Consider the following 6,356-nt stretch of genomic DNA (forward strand, 5'->3'; position numbering starts at 1 on the left):
GAGGTGATAGAGGTAGTGGTATTCGTATTAGAGATCACCTGACAGTAGCTTAGAGGAGTGCAGTGGATAGGTATTAGACAGCGAGTGGTAGTCCACGTGGGACTATCATGCTTGGTGGTTCACATGTCTCTCATACTGATCCTATTGAGGATACCACCCAGGGAGAGACCAAGCAGCCATAGACAGAGTAGGAGGAGGCAGCGCAGCAGCAGGAGTAGCCACTATGACGCTCAGGTCGTGCTCGTGCTCAGGTGACACCTAGGTCAGAGAGGCAGAGGCATGGTTCTCGGCCACCTCCTAGACCACGAGGCTCGCCACCAGTAGAGCACTTGGACTTGAGGGTAGCCATAGCTCGGTAGGTGCAGCAGCTTCACTTTGTGGAGGTTGAGCAGTGGTTCCCACCTCAGTGGGATGAGAGGGCTTCAGAGGGTTTCTATACAGTGCTGTAGGAGGATTTCTATAATGAATATCTGAACAATGGTGTAGCTTTCAAATCTTAGAGAGTGTGCCCTTTGGAGGCTATAGTGGTAGCTGGAGGAGAGCAGGTTCATCCCCACCTCACTTTCCTGCCTAGCTTGGCAGACCTCTTGGGGTAGACCGACAGGTATGTTGCTAGTTGGGTCAGAGAGTTCTATGCCTCCTTATGGATCGACCTCGGTTATAGGTACATTCACTTTGCTTTTAGAGGATGTGACTGCAGGTTGTACAGCAATAGGATCAGAGAGATACTGAGGATTCTAGAGTTAGCCACTAGGATTCACCAGATCTGTTATGGACAGACTCAGCCACCAAGACGTCCTCATGGCGGAGAAGTGCCACCCACAGACTTAGTCAGAGCCTGCTTTTGTGAGCCATTCGGAGAGGGTTCGAGGCGCACTCCAGGTGCCCTTACACCTACAGCTCGCCTCCTAGACTCAGTTATGAGGAGGACCTTGCTCTTGAGGGGTGGCTAGCGTGAGGGTTTGACTCATATTTAGCTTTGGTTAGTCCACCACTTGATCTCTCAGACACCATTTGATATTTGGGACATGATACTTTCAGAGATGGAGGACACTATTGTAGAGGGCTTCAAGGGCCACCGTCAGCTGTCGTATGCCCATTGAATCTACTTTCTCATACTACAGGCATGTTCACATATACCTCCTGAGGTAGTGGTTGAGTTAACTGGTACTACTATTGAGTTCCCCTAGTATGACATGCGCCAGCTGGTGGGTTCTAGTCCTAGGAGTAGGACACCAAGGCAGAGACATCTCTAGAGGCCAGAGGTGCCAGAGACAGAGGATGAGCAGGACGAGGCCATTAGGGCCCTTGTAGAGTCAAAGCTTGTAGACTTGGAGGCACAGCAGGACGATGAGGATGAGGACGACCTATCTGACAGCTCCGACGAGGACTACCGGCCTATTCCATGGATGCCCCCATGGGCTCACGACAGAGAGGCTAGTGGTTCTAGCTCAGCTCCACCTCAACCACCGTAGATAGACCCTGCTCTGATAGCGATACTTGACAGGATGTAGCAGGAGCAGACACGTTAGGCATAGGCCACAATTGTAGCTCTCGCTCAAATGCAGACCTGACAGGACCAGTTCCAGCAGCAGTAGCATGCCATTCAGCAGCAATAGCTAGAGACTAAGCAGCAGCTTCTTGGTTTCATGCAGCATGTCCCTATAGCTACAGGGATTGCTCCTTATTGGCCCACATTGTAGCTTGGTTCGACTGTTACTAGTACCCTAGTGACTCCAGCTATACAACCTAGTGGGCTTCAGAGTTAGGGACACACAGCTACACATTTGCCTCACCTACCGAGCAGGTTTCGTAGTGGTTTGCTACACCAGGGACACAGACTCAGGGTTTCACTCCAATTGTCACCAGATTCACCCTTACTCAGTCCAAGTCATTGTTGGTGACAGATACACTGGTCTCTAGGAGCTTGGCTGCCACTTTTAGCGAGATCACAGGTCTCCCCACACCTCTAGAGCTTTAGGTGCCTATTACTACAGCAGCAGCTCTGGTCATAGGGACTACCGAGACTCTCTCATCTTCTGTTGCTTCATCAGAGTCGCCTCAAATAGTCACTCCTACACTTGAGGCTTCAGCGACAGAGACAAAGACAGTTGTGGCTCCACTTCCTACAAAGATAGCTTTAGAGCCACAGGGTCAGGCTATAGCTTCATCTTCTACTTCTCAGCTAGCTGACCCAGTTACTGAGACCGCAGAGCAAACTCAGACCGCTTCACTTCCTGCTTTGGAGTCAGAGGGTCAGCCACCGATTGCTCCAGCCGATCCGATAGTTCTGAGTCTAGAGTCAAATGATGATGCTACTCAGTTTTAGATCTCTCACCATACCTCAGTACCTGACTCGTCTGCTCCTACCTTGCCATCTAACCCTTAGGTTTTGGTGCTTGATGCCAAAGGGGGAGAGAGAGCGAGTATGTTATATTTAGGGGGAGCATGTAAGATGGACTCGTTCTTTTTGTGTGTGATACTTCATGCACTCATGTTTACTTTCATGCATTGTGATATATGTGTGATTGTGAGACTTATGTGACATGTGTGCTCTCTACTTTGATATATATATGTCATGTCACTTGGTTATGCTCATTTGCTTTGCTTCCGTGTTTTACTCTGATACAAATGAGCTTTAGTTTGTGTACTCGTGCTTATTTCATATCTTGTGAGTACATTGTGTTGGCTTGGGTCATATAAACATGCCTAACCCTTTTGTTCTTACTGTCAATTGCTTATATGAACTAAGCATGTTGAAAACCTCACCCATCTCTTATACACATACTCGAGGTTGTGTTGTCATCAATCACTAAAAAGGGGGAGATTGAAAGCATCTAGGCCCCTAGTTGGGTTTCGGTGATTAATGACGACATAAAATTACTGTGACTAACATGTGTTTTGCAGAGGATCTAAGTTAGGTCATGGTAATGGTGATTGTTTGGACAATTATGGTTTTCATGCCCCTATATGGAAATCATTTTGGTTTTCAAAGGATGGACGATAAGGTTAAGGATGGACTAGTTCTAAATATCGATAGGCGTTGGAGAGACACTTAGAGTAGTTTAGGACTTTGTTTTTCCTTTGGCCGTACTATTAAGGGGGGTATGAACTAGTAGCTTGACCTAGGTGAGTGTAATACGTTAGGTGTGGTGCACACTTGTCAAACTTAGCACTAGATAGCTCAGGGACAGCCCAAAGATCCATTGGAGCAAACTTTGTTCACAAAGATTTTCGACTTGGAAGTGAATGGAGGGTAAATTCACTGACCGAATGATGGAAGTACAGGGACCAGACTCTGGATGCCGAGTTCGGTCAGGTCACAGGGCGCGCAGCCAAGGCTTTCACTAGACCGGACGCTGGTGCAAGGCAGTGACTGGACGCGCAGGTGTCGAGATCTGTAGCAGCGGGGCTTCTTTTTTGGCTTGACCAGACGCGGCGTAGGAACTAGACCGGACGCACTTGTACCTGGAGTCCAGTCAACAACATAATGCATCTAGAGAAGGTTTTCGGAGACCTAACACATTAGGTCAGGGTGGACCTGACCCTATAGTGAGTCTGGTCACTCTAACGGTCCACTATTTTAGCTGGCAGAGTTGCAGCCACAGTGTACTGACCGAACGCGTCCGATCACATTGATTGGTGTGTCCGGTCACCCTGAAATGTGCTGAGTTGGACCCCAACGGGTATGTTTTGAAGTGGGGAGTATAAATACTTCTCCTACTCATCCAACTTAGCACTCTTGTCTATTTGTTCAGGTGAGAAACACCTGTGGAGTGCAAGGGAGAGCAAGAGCCTAGCGGGGTGATTGAAATTTGAGAATCTAAGATTAAGGGCCTCATTAGTGCATAGGGAGTAGCAAGTGTGCATTCACCCTTCTCAATAGACTTGTCTTGGTCAAGTGAGAGTTTGTGCTTGTTACTCTCGGTGTCGCCATCACCTAGACGGCTCGGTGGTGATTGGAAACTTGGTGATTATCCAATGGAGCTTGTGGATGTCCCAAGTCATGGTGTGAGCGGTTGTGGGTGATTCACCGTGATGGAGCATCGAAGAATCAGCCCATAAAGAGCACTTGATCCTTGCGCGGATCAAGGGGGAGCTACACCCTTGCGCGGTTGGTCCAACGAGGACTAGTGGGGAGTGGCGACTCTCCGATACCTCAGAAAAACCTCGCCGCTTTCCTCTCCCTCTCTTTACTTTGAGCATTTACATTTGAGCAATTCAATTCATGTCTTTACATTCTTAGAATTGCCATGCAAGAGTAGGATTGGAACCTAGGGTGCAAAACTTTTGTACGGCAGATCATAGCGAGCACTTTTAGGCACAAGTGGGTGAAATGGGCTAAGTGTAGGGTTTAATTATTGCAAGAAATTTAGAATTAGCCCAATTCACCCCCCTCTTGGGCATCTTGATCCTTTCAGTAGCTATTATCCCTTTGGGGATTGAATTAAGCTTGTGACCCCTCAATTTTAATGAAGAAGTGGCGCTGAGCTCAATAGAGGCTTTATTAGTTTTATATTTTGATATTGAGTATAGAATACGCCATACTATAAAAGGGATACAAATCTCAAATACTTGAGGAAGACAGAGTGCTCAAGTTGAGTTGTTCAAGAGGATGTCACTCGGTTTAGGTGGATTAACTTGGCGTGTACTTGGACTCTTGTAACATCAAAATTGGTGTTGGGTGTTTTAATAGCGCTTCATCAAATTTGGCCATGTTATTAGTCTCTACTAGGGACGAGTTGAAGTCATGAAGCCTGGAAGGGGGGGTGAGGTATTTCATTCCTATTGGCCATGACGCCTAAAACGATTTAGGTCTCGCTGGTCTTGGGCCTCGTGTTTCTTGTTGCAATTGCAATCTTGTTTTTTCTGTGTGCCTATGCGTATGGGTGTGTGTGTCCTGTGTTCAATGTGTGTTGAAGTGTGGCTTGTGGAGGTTTTCTCGCTTTTAATATAATGATAATATGTGTTATGTTTTTTTATAAAAATACGCTATTTATATATTATTGTCAAAGTCGTATTTTGAAGACTATGCCAATATACAAATGTGTCACTTATTTATGTGTAAATGGAAATGCGGTTAAACACAAGTTTATTTGGGGGAAAAACTATATTGCCATATTATACTTATCAGGTGTACCGCTGAGAGATGACACAAAAAGGGAAAAGAGTCTAATACATGTAGACGAGACATTTAAAATCCAAAACTGTACTAAGAAATCACACAAAAAATGAGGGCAAAGGATCCAAAACAAAACATGTACACAAGACATTTAAAATATGAAGACAGGAGCAAAAAAAATCCAAAAATATTGGGACTACTTTAAAATATGAAAAGAGGGCAAAGAGTCCAAACATGTGCACCAAACATTTAGTATCCAAAAAGAGATGACACATAAAAGAGGGGAAAGAGTCCAAAACATGTGCACGAGACATTTAAAATCCAAAATATTGGCAAGAAATCACAAAAAATGTACAAAATACAAAACAAAAACATGTACAAGAGACATTTAAATCTAAAATATTGCTAAAAAATCACAAAAAATGATTTAGAAAATACAAAACAAAACATATACATGAGACATTTAAAATAAAAAGTAAAAAAGGAGCAAAAATGAGGAGAGTCCAAATATGTGCACGAGACATTTAAAATCCAAAAATAGCACGTGGATGAGACAAAAGAGATGACACAAAAAAGTTCCAAAACATGTGTGCGAGACAATTAAATCCAAAACATTGCTAAGAATCACACCCAAAAAGTGATGGTAGAGAATGCAAAACGTAGAGGTGGCATTTAATTTTTTTAAAAATAAATAAAGCCAAAAAATAAGATAAGTCCAAACTTGTGCATGAAACATTTAAAATCCAAAAAAAATATCTGAACAAGACATTTAAATTAAAAATATTATAAAAAATGATGGTAGATAATGCAGAACAAAACAGGTACAAGAGACATTTTTTTAAAAAAATAAAATAGAGAAAAGTAAAAAAAATCGCTAGAAGGAGGGCTTGAACCTCCGACCTTGTGGTTAACAGCCACACGCTCTAACCAACTGAGCTATTCCAGCTTTTGATATATATATTGACTTTGTACTTATCTATCATGTGTTGATTACACATCAGAACAACGTGCTGACATGATGTCATGTCCGGTGCCGCCAGAATACGAACGGAGATGGATAGCATTCGTGGTAGAATGCGGCGATCAGAACAGGAACTATCAAAGACGCTTCCAGCTGCGTTTCTGAGTTTCTCAATGATATTTTAGGCAGTGTTTGGCACCGACTCCGGCGGCTCCGGCTTCCTGCATTGCTGCACTGTGCAGCCCTGTAGCAAGGAGCTGGATGGCTCCGTCT

The 6,356-nt window shown here is 44.4% G+C and overlaps 1 non-coding gene across 1 annotated transcript; it reads right to left on the minus strand.

The window, feature by feature from the left end:
- Positions 1-5,994: 5,994 nt before the first annotated feature.
- Positions 5,995-6,068, minus strand: TRNAN-GUU (transfer RNA asparagine (anticodon GUU)). Its single transcript has one exon. It is a non-coding gene; the product is annotated as a tRNA-Asn (tRNA).
- Between the last annotated feature and the right edge of the window lie 288 nt (positions 6,069-6,356).

This window comes from Miscanthus floridulus, chromosome 17, assembly GCF_019320115.1.
Source record: "Miscanthus floridulus cultivar M001 chromosome 17, ASM1932011v1, whole genome shotgun sequence".
Lineage (NCBI taxonomy): Eukaryota > Viridiplantae > Streptophyta > Magnoliopsida > Poales > Poaceae > Miscanthus > Miscanthus floridulus.